This window comes from Aphidius gifuensis, linkage group LG3, assembly GCF_014905175.1.
Source record: "Aphidius gifuensis isolate YNYX2018 linkage group LG3, ASM1490517v1, whole genome shotgun sequence".
Taxonomy (NCBI): domain Eukaryota; kingdom Metazoa; phylum Arthropoda; class Insecta; order Hymenoptera; family Braconidae; genus Aphidius; species Aphidius gifuensis.
Genome location: NC_057790.1, coordinates 7,396,979 through 7,410,013, shown reverse-complemented (window position 1 = coordinate 7,410,013; position 13,035 = coordinate 7,396,979). Strand labels below are relative to the sequence as shown.

Here is a 13,035-nt window from a genome sequence, read left to right as displayed (position 1 = left end):
TAAACTCGAAATTTAAAAAGAGTAGGGAAATAAAATTTGATTTTTATAGGTAAATAATATTGAGGGCCCATTTAATCATAAAATTCAAAATCATGTAGTAACATGAAAATAGATATAGATAAAACCAATGACCAGGAGAATATTTTATTGAAGTATTTTTTTCTATTTTTAATTTATAATAATATACTATAATAAATTTTTACTATTAATATAATTTAATATTTCAGCAAGCTTTTATTAGCATCATCATAATCTCATAAATATATTTGAAAAAAAAAAATGAATCATTTATTTTTAACCATTCATTTATGTAATGAAGTTTATTGTAAGTATTTATTCAAATTATAATTTAAAAAAAATAGTTTTTGCTTTCAAAAATAATAAATAAACGTTTGAGTTTAGACTTTAACAAATAAATAATTTTTTGTTAAAAGAAAATTCTTTTCAACATTTAAAATAGGAATTTATTTACTACAAATAAATTGTATTTGAATCAAATGGTTATTATACTTTGATAATAATTGTTTCAATAATTAATTAATTAGCATTCAAAAGTTATTATAATTTTTGATTGAATATAATTTATTTATTTGTATATCAATACTTGATTCCGCTCAAATAAATATAAATTAATTTATTTGTACAGATAAATATTTTTTTATTTTTATAAAACTTTTAGTGCACGAATATGATTACATATTTTAAAAAATATCCACCCATATATGGCATTTTTATTGAAGCTTTTTATTTTTTTAAATTAATTTGAATAGAAAGTTGAATCATGTAAATTGAATAAAATCATTAAAACAATTCGAATTAAGTATTGAATAGTGTAACTTATAAAATCATATCACAAAATTTGTTGATAAATGTGTTTTAGTGAAAAAATAGAAAATAAATAAATTATGTTTACAATATTTAATTTTATTTTGAGTAAAATACAAGTAAAGAAAGGGAGAGTTTTATCATGAATGAGCCATATTTGAATGCTTGTTACTGTGACCCAAAGATAATATGCTAAAGGGGAAAAAATACAGAGGAAAAAGGGTAAAATGTGTCTGACTGATAAGGAAGACTAGTTATTTTATATTGCAATTATGAATAGGGACAAATTTTATCCAAATCAAAACAACAAACTTTCAATTAAAAATAAAATTACTATGTAAATACATGTATCTTTTTTCACGATATAAAAAAGAAAAAGAATAATTATTATCGTTTTTTGCAATATTTATTTTGTCATTTTTTTAAATATTTTTATCAAAAGAAATTGAGTTATTAAAATTATTAAATTAAAAACAAGAAAAAATTAATGTATATGTGTTACAATTTTATAAATTTGTTTATTTGCAAAAACTATGGGGGGTATGGGGCAAATACCTTCTAGCATAGAACCAGGATAGAGGTTATCGTCACTCGTTCTTTGCCAGAAAGTATTTGCCACATATTCATTCAATTTTTACCGATGATATTGTGTTATGAAATCCCCATCTCCAAATGTTTTACGTTACATTATATGTGCGAAGCTCGAAAGCAGCGCTACACACCTTCTGTATACAGTTCATAAAAATGATTTATTTTAAAAAAATTTCCAATTTACAATTAATAAGGTTCGATCTATTGACTACAAGCACCGTAATCACGGCGCTTGCTTACTCAACCACAAGGTCGCTTGATATTTGGAAGTTTCAACTAACTGATTATGATTTATCTATACATATTTTCTATTTTTTGAATATTGAATTGAATATTCAATAAAAACAAAATATATTTTGGAAATAATAAATCCATAAACATCATCAAATACATACATCACGATTTTAACCAAACAATTTGAGATTATGTTTCAAGATTATAAATATTTTCATTAGATTCGTTCAAGTAACAAATTAATACAAATATAAAAAAATAAATTGTAATATCTTCTTTAGTTCTTTTTTTTAACTGAACAAAAATATTTTTTCAAAACTATTTTATTTATAAATGTTTTTTTTTGAGGTGTGTAATAATGTAAAAAACCATTTTACCGATCAAGCAAAGAAATTTTGACGCATGCGTGCATCGTTTTTTCTTGATAAAAAATAATATGAATAATTAAATTATTAGTTAAAAATATTTTCAATAACTCCTGACCAAATTAAAATAAAAAATTTTACAGAGAAGATAATACAAATAAAATAAAAAATCAGTGAAACTGTTTAAATTCTATTTTTGGTTCTAGTACTTTTCCTAATGTTTAATTTGGTTCTAGCACATACTTTTCATGTACATTATTTCGGGAGACATCATTTGTTTAAATTCATATAGCGAAAACAATACTAGTAGGCTAGTAAATGTGAAAAAAATTTAAGAGAAAGAGATATCAACTTGTAAACAAGTAAAGATAAAAAGTGTAATTTTGATATTGAATATATAATTTTAATGCGGTCTTCAAACGTATCAAACGGTTTAAAGGATTATATAATCGTCCAATCAACGTGAAAGAAGAAGAGAGCTTTGAAAGTCTTTAGAGTCCAATTTGCATGTTGAGAGACTGTTAATGCTTTTTCACCTACTAAGCCGCCTGATGTCCACTATATACTTTTTTTTTATATGCACTTAAAATTTCAATTCATACGTTAAAAAAAAAGTATATAAATAAATAAACACTTGATTAAATTTTGAAAAATAAAATAAAAAAATATAATAATAGAAAAAAGCTAAATGAAATCTGCAATGGACACAAATTCCAATTACAAATCCAATATTACACAATTAATATTTTTGATTTGTTTTTATTTTGTCATTTCATTTATACTTTCTTGTTTCTTATATCTAGGGCTTCAAAGTTGTCGTATTTGTTGCTTTGTGGTATTGTTAAGCGTTCGAAAATTCAATTTTTTTATTTTTCTTAAACATTAATCGATATATTCATACTAAAGGTTATGATAAAAAACTAAAAATACATGAGACATATAGAGTTGAACTCCCGATTCACTTGGAACTTACAATTATTTAGCTGTGACTTTTAAAAAGTAACTATTTTTTCATATAAATTATATAAAAGAATTTAAGCTCATAATAATATGCAAAAATTATCAACTATTCACCCAAAATACAAGTTGAAAATTAAATTTAAAAATCGTTTAAAATAATATTCAAGAAAAACTACAATTTATTTGTTACTTAACAATTGTATTTATTTACTTTTATTTTCATTCAAGGTAATTAAATTGCCACAAGGCACGAAAGTAATTACATCTCAATGAATTTACTAAAATAATTAGTTTTTTTTTTTTCTTCTTTTTTTCAAATTTTAATGATATATTCAAGATATATAAATTAAATTTTTAACTATTAACAAATCTTATTTTTTATAATGTTATTAAAAAGGTTAAAATAGTTATTATTGTTATATAAAAAAAAAGTAATAAATAAATAAAGAAGAAATTAATTTTAAATTTTAAATTTCTTTTTTAAATAAAAAGTTAATTAAAAAATCTTTTGTTATTATATTTTTATTGTGTTGTATTCTTAGAGTTTTGTGTTATGTAGGTTAGTTGCATTCCTCTTTATTCTTCAGTTTCTCTCATCTCCGGGAATCTGTCTCATTAACAATCTAATTAATAATCCAATTACCCAGCAAGATCGCTCTTGGCATATTTTCACGGTAACAGGAAAACAATTCTGTTGAACAAGGTAAAGAATATAAAATTTTCTCTCTTTTTCTTTCTTATTTCTTTTTATTCTTTATTATACTTTCTTTCTTTTTATCTTTGCGGTGGCAAAACAACTCTCTCCCCCAATTCTCAACTTTTCTTCCCTTTAGCAATCACCTTCTTATTTTACGAATTGATCCTTTTCTTTTTAAGCTCATCAAAAAAATAATGATAACAAATTAAATAAAAATATATTGATCATGTATTTCATGTAGAAAGAGATAAAGTACAATAACAGCAATAAACAGAGTACATACACTCTTCTCATTGAGCTTCTCATTATAAATTTAATAAGCAATTACTGAGAATAAAATAAGACACACAACTGTGTATCTGTATAGCGAGTAATTAAGGGTGCAAATCACGGGGCCAAGGTGGTTGATTCAATGAAGTTCAGAGTGGAAGATAAACAGAGAATCAAAGAGAAACTAAAAGACGATATTATCAAAAAAAAAAAAAGAACAAAAGAAAAATATAAAATGGAAAAGAAAAAAAAATAATGAGACTGTGAAGTTTATCGTCAAGCAATATATATAACTAATAAAAGTGAACAAAATATTTTTCATAAATTATATTTTACATTGTTTGATTAACTTGTTCATCTGGCCCATTTTTTTTTTCTTCTTCTTTTTATTGCTAACAATAATAGTCTGAAAGAACGGCATTTTATGATACAAATGGCACATTGATACTACTTTTTTTTCCTTTTTTTTTTTTGCTACCTTTTCTTACTACCCTGTTTGTACTATGGTATACCAGCTAAATAACAATAACCCATCAAGACTTGGTCTTTTACGTTTTATTAAATGCTGAATCTTTTCAGAAAAGTGGCAATATTTTTTTTACTTGCCCTTTAACTCTTCACAGGATTTTGCTGATGTTATATTTATTTATTTATTATTTTTATTTTTCAATTATTTTTCACGTAAGATGAACAATTTTAAGTTATTAAACATTTACAAAACCAGCTTTTGAATTTTATATTACAATTTTTTTCTAACTAATAATCTGCAAATTTTTACATTTTTTTCTTTCTTGTTTCATTAATAGAATAAAATTGTTTTACTTCTTTTTAATTACTAAATGATTGTTTCTTCTTTCGACTTGCTTTCATTTTTCCCCTGGACTTTTCCCCAAAATTTTAAATGATAAAACAAATTATGAAAAAAAAAGCAAAAAGATAACGACACGTGGTGTTCCCAAGCGGTCACCCATCCAAGTACTAACCACGCTCAACGATGCTTGACTTCAGTGATCGGACGAGAACTGGTATTTTCATCGTGATATGGTCGTTATCTGAAAATAACTGAGCTCCAAAACAATTATAACCAGCTTCTTTACACTTCTCTTCATATATCGTTGCATGAAACAAATATAAAAACTCGATCTGAGTTAGATCTAAACTGAGGAAATCAAATTTTCGAATTTACTCTGTGCAATCGGCGTGGAGGAGGAAGAAGCTGCAGATTCTGATTGTTTTCCAATTGAAAACCTATTTTATGATTTAAATAAAAACCAAAAAAAATATATCAACATTTTATTAGATATAATTTTTGTTTTATCAAACTTTGTGAAGGAGAAGTTAAGGGCAAAATTGAATATAAAATGATTGATAACATTAAAAATGAATTTTAATATGGTGTTATTGCAAGAATAATTTAAAGATGATTTTTAAATATTTTTTTGAGTAATGCAGTGTGGTTATTGAGATTATTCTAGTCACGGTTTAGTAATCTGATATATTAGGTACACATTACGACGACGTCTGATCGTGGTTATTAGGTTGGGTAAACGCTACAACCCCTGCCAAGTAGTACAGCCAACACACCCCAACATATACTCACTTTTACACCGTGAATAATTCGCATATTCAGTATTTACTATGCCGCTCGCAGCCACGGGTAATAAGATTATTACGACAGTTACTTTTTTTAAATATTATATTTATTATTTTTTTTTTTCATTTAACTCTTGTAAAACAGGTAGAAAAGAAAATTTAAAAAATTCAATATCAAATTAGCCTAATAATAATTTAATAATATACGTCAATAATTATCAAATAAAATTGTTTGGTGAAAGAAAAATTACTAACTAAAGAAGAGTCGTTTTATATTTTTTATTTAAAAAAAAATTAGTTTGGTTTGAAAATGAATAATATAGTAAAAAAATAATATAGATTAATTTGTGTTTATTATGTAAATTTATATTAAAAAGTTCTTATGTTTATTCACGCAAATTACTTGTATTGTCGTATTGGTTTTTAAGGGAATTTAGATAAAAATAATCCAAGGTTTTTTGCGTATGTGTTTGAAGAATAATAAAAATGTTTTAACAATTTTATTTTAAATTTTCTCTGAATTATATATATTCATTATTTTATTTTGACTAATGGTCTAGTTTATATTTCTCAATTATAGATAGCTTGAAATAATATATTAAATATACGTAGACATAGTATTATTTTTATTTTTTTTTTTCTAACGCACGGATTAAAATTCATGGAGCGAAACGAGAGTGGCAAACTGGCCTTGCGGTAGTGCATGAGGTATATGCGAAAAAGACAAGGCTAAAAGAACAAAAAAAAAAAATGAAAATGTTGAAATAAATGACGAGTGTAGAAACGTTAACACAGACAAAATGGTTATGAGTAGGTGAGAGAGAGTGTTGGAAAAAAAAGCACCTGCTGATTTTTTTAAAATTTTTTTCAGCTAAACTATTTATCTTTTTTCTCTTTCGATTTCTCTTTTTACCTTCTGACGCCTAGTGATTGGTATTTATACGATATTTACACGGATAAAAGAGAAGAAAAAAGATAACATTGTAAAAAAAAAAAAAAAACTGCAGGCAAAGAGAATTTTCAAATATCCGAGTTTGATGAAAATAGAAATGACGTAGATAAATATTATCCAAATAAATATCAATAAAAACAAGATAAATTAAATATTACATTTAACTTTGTTAAACAATTATCATTATTTTTAAATTTATATTTAAATAATTTTTTAAATTATTCTGTTTAATTAATCAGCCAAATACTATTACAGTTAAATGAACAAACAAATAAAAAATAATTAAAAAAAAAAAAAAATCTAAAAACAATGAATTTACAAAATTCATTCCACATCGAAAAATTTGAGTTTGCTTTTTCCAATCATCAGTCAACCATGAATAATTCCAAACCTCATTGCCTAACACAAATATGAAAATAATCGTGTATATCCTCTTTTCAAGAATCAAAAAAAAATACATAAAAATAAAATTAAAATGGAAATCGTATATTGCCTAAGCGAATTAAATTCAAACGCAACTGAATTCTCCAAAAAACTCATTAAAAAATAAATTAACAAAAGAGTATTGCGTTGATAAAACAAAAAATATATAAATAAATGTTTTTTTTTTTTTTATAAATCAAAGTGATATAAAAAAAAAACAATTGAGAACATAATAGAATTGTCACGTTTCATCCACAAAAATAAGTTTTGTTCTATACATTTATACTATTTTTATATTATTTTTTTCTTTACTGGTATTTTTTATTTATTTTTTTATTTTTTAAATACGTTGACTGTCAGTTTAATACACGTCTTTGATGGATACCGACAAACCGATAAAGTTCCGCGGGCTCATCTCTGTATTGGTGGCTTGTGTGTCGGAGCTCACGAGTATTTTTCAATTAGTGGAAAACAAAGGATGGCCCTGGCAATAATTGCAATGGAGAGAAAACAGAAAGAGAGATAAAAAGAGGAAATAGAAGAGGATGCTTTGGAGTAATTGCCTGGCGTCATTGGACGCTCTTCTGGTATAAAGTTTGGTCCAGCAAGAGGCAAAAATAATGTTGAAGAGTATGAGATGTACTATCAGTGTGAACATATGTGTATGTTTGTCGATGGATACGAGCTCTAATTTTTTTTTTTTTTTTCACAGGGATTATCTGTTTTTTATTTAATTCTATTTTTTTTTTTTTTTTAACGTACGTGCCACACCCGAGTTACATTTCACCAGGTACACCAAAGGTATTTTTTTATCTCCCCAAACATCCCTCTGTCTCAACAACCGACAGTCAAAGGAGCAAAATACAGCAAATTTTTATTTGCACCAATTTAACTGTTGTATTTATTGTTCTAGCAACCACCTCTTCTCGATATACAGATGAATTCTCACTTGTATTTTTTATTTTTGTATTGGAAATATTCAAAACATTCTTGATGATCATCGAATTTTTCGAAAAATATGCACTATTATACTTTCGTAGTTTTTATAGACAGGTGTCTGATTATTTGGCATGGAGTACATTAAATAAACTCATAGACCAGGTATTTAAAATTTGTAAGATCAAAAAACAAGTGTTTTAATAAACTCATCAAGTCAGATGTGTATGCATGCATGAAATTAATAAAATTAACAAAAGAAATTGCTTTTGATTCATTTACACGCCAATAACTTGAAAACTAATTAAAAATTTAAAAAAGTCATTCGTTTTAATTTGTAGATAATTAAATTTTCAAGGAAAAATATTTCTACACTCTATACTTATTTTCAAGAGGGTGAGGTGTAAAGAGGCTCATAGTTGCATCATAAAATGCATGTTTTTGTAAATGCAGTAATATCAAATTTTCTCCACGTGTAAAAAATCAAAAATACATATTTATAGTTTATATTATTTAGTGCAGACTATGTTATAATTTATGATATATACATGAATTTTATGTTTAAGTACAAAATCTATTATTAAAATCAAAGAAACTATTCTGTCAACGTAATGAAGAGAGAGAAAGTTGTGAATACCCTATAATATTCTGTTGATGACAAACGCAACATGTACCAAAATAAAATACAAAAAACATGTAAGAAAATTAGACTGTCTTTAAATCTCATCAACTGTACTGTCTAGACGAAGCAAACACAAAAACAGCCACTGTTTATAGGTATTTTTATGAAGAAAAAAAAATATATATACATGTTTTTATGATTTATTACATATTTGAAAATCTTTTTACATGTGTAGCCAAATATTATTCAATAAGTGAAAAAAAAAATTGTAGATTATTTTCATTTAATAATATGACAAATTATTGATGGTGAGTGAGTGTGTTTAGGGTCTTTGATCATGTTTTAAATTGGTAAATATGAGATCTAAACATTATTCAATATATTAACTTAGTAATGTCAACAGTTGATAATATATTTAATCTCAGCATGGCTGTTAACTATTGGCTATGTGTAAAATCTATTTAATACTGCAAAATGAATCATGTGTGTACAGTTAACCTTATTCAAACCAAAAAAAAATATATTACCAAAATGCTATACGTGAGGTTGAAGTTTATGTTTGACTTGTACCACAAATGTTTAGATTTAATTTTCCAGAAAATAAAATTTTATTAATATTATTTTTGTTTTATTCATCTTGTATAATATTTTTTTTTTTGTTTGATCAAGAAAGAGGAATTTTTTTTATTAAAGAATATTTGAAAAAACAATATTTTATTAATATTATAAAAAAAAAATTATATTTTCTATTTGCTTGACAAATGTTTTTGAGTATTCATATATTTTTTTTTTTTTTATAATATTTGCAAGTTGAAAAAAAATATATTATTCATGGTAGAATTGGAAAAAAAAATAAGAAATTGTATGAAGGTTGAAAGTGGGTGGAGGTAGCAATTAACCTCTCCTCATGAGATTAGACCAAGATATTATAAGATATCGAGAAACTTAACGGTAACACGCAAGAAACTTCAAAGGCTGTAATAAACTGCTTCTAATGAACCCCTTATCGCTAACGTTACCACCCTCTTTCACAACAAAACCACCTATATTTTTCACTTCTTTCTTTTTCAACTAACATATTCACTTCTTGCCTCTATTTTTTTCTTCACAAATTCAAGTCAATATTACATGCTACAAATCTACACGACACTGATAACTTTTACATATTCCCACAACCCAATTTCCGTAGGTTAAAAAAGAAATAAAAAAGAGACATTACAAAAGGGTCATTTCTATTGTTATTTGTGGCAAAGTACTTTTATTTTTTTTTTATTTATTTTGCGTGACGACTTGTCATTAAAGAACCCTATTTTTTTTAATTGTTCTTTCTAAACTTTTTTTTTTTTTTTAAATATATATTCTTTTCATTTGTCACGAGGTCAGTAATGATTTCACTGTCGATTAAAAATCAGGTCATAAGTTTCAAGTTTGATTTAAAGAAAGTATAGAGTGAAGAAAAAAAAATAAAAACAAAAAGCCACAAATATATATATATACAGAAATTTTTCGTGACAAAAATGCCAAAAAGCATTTTAAGAAATCTCGCAAGTTGCCTTCTGGGAATATGGAAAGAAGCATTCGCGTCAGATTGGCGCCATATCGACTCCACACTGTCTAGAATTTCACGAGTCTCTTACAAAAAAAAACCACTAAAATAAGAACTATACATGTAAAAATCGACAGAAAAAAAAATACCTATATCACTATCAGAAAATCAGCATCAAGTGGTGAATTGAAAAACCCTTTCAGCACTTTGATATATATATATATAAAATTTTTGGGTAAACTGTCTTTTATAAAAGGTAGCTTTAAAAGTAAAATAAAAACAAAAAAAAATAATAATAAAAGACATGTTATAGATAAAGAGAGAGACAAAGTAGTAAGCAAATCACGAGACACTTCCTCATCCTTGGTTCTTCAACGAGGCGAGGCCAAGTCTTCGTGCCTCGTCGCGCGTCAAGCTCAATCATGTTGATTCAACAAAGTACCTAACCCACCTACCAAATTGCTGAAATTTGGTATTCGGCCAGAAGGGTGAAAACGTTGTCGACGTTGAGTATTTGCCGTAGTATGAGATGAAGATGGAATGAGTGAGGGAGTAAGTAAGTAAATTGTAGATATATATATGCATACATAGAAACATACATACATATACAGAAGAAGAAATTTAAAGTCGAAAGCAGGTCTGATTGCACATCTAGGCCAAAAGTGGAACCGTGAATATGAACTGCGACATTGGGCCGTCGGACAGGCGCGCTTCAGTGAAAAGCTCCTGCGATGATTGGCTCTCGTCTTCGTCTTGTCCGCGTGCAACGACCAACACACACATGTCTACATCATCTATAACTATTCATTCGATGTATACATATGTATGTCTCCTGTATATGTATATGGAGACACAAATCTACCGCATACATCATCAACCTTCCTCTTCAATTCATCAGTCGCTCGAGCTCCTTCTCCTTTTTCGTCTTTAGTATAAATATTCGTCTATATATACAGAATAGATGCACACACAAATGCATTTTCCTCTACATCATCTTGCATCACATGTATTTTCCTCTTTTTCTCTTCGACATACTCCCACATCAGCCGGCATTACAACCACCCTACCCTCTTTCAACTACACACAATCGCCATCCGTGCAGCCGAAATACTGGTGAGAGGATGGCAGGGTGATTGGACGCATCCCGGTGATTGTGGCACCCCACCAATCCTCCACCCCCTTCAACAGTCAACGTTATGTATTATCCCAGCCCAATTCAACCATCTCTCCACATTTTATCCCTTTCCTCCCGCGAACTACCGCAGGGATATCCCCTATGCCACGTATACCTTTTTCTCCTCTGTACCTAAAATTTCTTCCCTCTCAATTTAAACATTCTCTATATAGGTATATTTCTCTATACCACCACCAACTTCTATACTCATTCTCGTCATCCTCCTTCTTCTCTTTGGCATCACCCTACATGCTGGTAAATCGAGTTTACCCTCTTGCCGTAGCTCAGCCCTTCAATCAAACTGATTGAAACATTCCTTGAATCCAAAAGAAACGAGCCATTCGCTTCAGTCTCTTCTCTCTACCACCACCAACAACAACCCTCATTCGAACACTCGCACTATTTCATCCAGAGTCGTCTGCTATTTTTTTTTTTTTATCTTCATCATGCTTCTAACACTGTGTTTTTCTCACAGCTATGATGTTTTTTTCCAACCCATACTTTGGTTAAAAAATAAAAAAAATATTCAAAAAAAAAAAAACATGTTGCTTTTTTAAAGTGTTTCTTGGTATTTGTGGTACTTTTTCAAAAAAGAATATAATTATCTAGTAAAGAAATTGATTTGTATTATAGTTGAGATTTTTTTGAATTTTTAAATTCATTAAATTAAATATTTAATGATTTTGTTTTGAAAAATATATTTTTATAATTCACCAAGTTTTTATTTGATTGATAAAAAAAAAAAAAAAATACTAGTAGGCTTACGTCTACGTAAAAAAGTGTTTTAAAAAATATAGGCCATGTGGGAAATTGTAAGACAAATCGTTTTTTTTTTTTTTCTTTCGTCAAAATCAGCTATCGTAACATTCCAAATTTAAATTCTTTTTTTTTTTGACTCAGTTTGAAAATTTAAATCCTCTCGCTTCCTTTCTTCGCCCCTCAAACATGAAGAATATTTAAATTCGTCGTTTCGATTCAAGCCAGTGTCAAGAAGATATTCTGCTTAAGGCTAAAAGAAACCGTTGTTCCTTAGAGAATTTTATTTTTCCATCGTTGAAGAGCCAACGAGGAGTAGTCGTAAAAGAATAAGAAGCATCTGAAGAGGACTAAAAAGAAGAAGTAAAAATGAAACAAAGTAAAAGAGAAAAAAAGAGAGAAATATGGCAGGTGCGTGTGTGTATGTGTGTGTGTGTGTGAGGGAGAAATGGGGTGAAAAATTGTCAGGAGAAACTGAATTATTTTTGTTAAAAAAAAAAAAAATGTTAGTGGTTTTTTGGGTAATTGGCTCTTAACATGGTTTGTTTGGTAACGAAGCAACAAAATATTGAAAGACTGAGTTTAGTTGAATATATAGTTGGCATAATATACAGAATGTATCCGACGGACGAATAGCAGAGTACCAAAATGTTAAAAGAATTAAAAAAAAAAAACAGTAGAAAATTTTTTAGTCATCTTTACCGTCCGAGACTAACGTTGATCTATTCCGGGCGGTTGGATTCAACTATGTCGGCGTCTGTTTCTCATTAAATAACGCTCTGACCTCGAATCCTCTAAATTTAAAACAGTCCCTAGTGATTACCTACTGTTACCATACGATATAAATCGTTTATAATAAATAGAAGAAAAAAAAAAATCATACATTTTGATGAGTCTCCATTAGAAACAAACTTGATAGATTGGTTATTTGGTTCGAATCAACTTTAAATTGACAATCAATTTTAAATAAATTAACTAACAATGCCAGTTGGCAGTCAACATCATGACATATATATGTTAAATTTTTTTTTTCAATTATTCTAAAATGAATTAAATATATAGCCTGATACATCTATTTTCGTTTTAATTAT

General features: G+C 27.2%; 1 protein-coding gene and 1 non-coding gene across 2 annotated transcripts in view; both read right to left on the bottom strand.

The window, feature by feature from the left end:
• Positions 1-13,035, bottom strand: part of LOC122851807 (LIM/homeobox protein Lhx3-like) — a 77,757-nt gene that overhangs the window by 13,996 nt on the left and 50,726 nt on the right. The gene's annotated exons all lie outside the window — the stretch shown is intronic.
• Positions 4,877-4,995, bottom strand: LOC122853587. The gene has a single exon (XR_006373924.1). It is a non-coding gene; the product is annotated as a 5S ribosomal RNA (ribosomal RNA).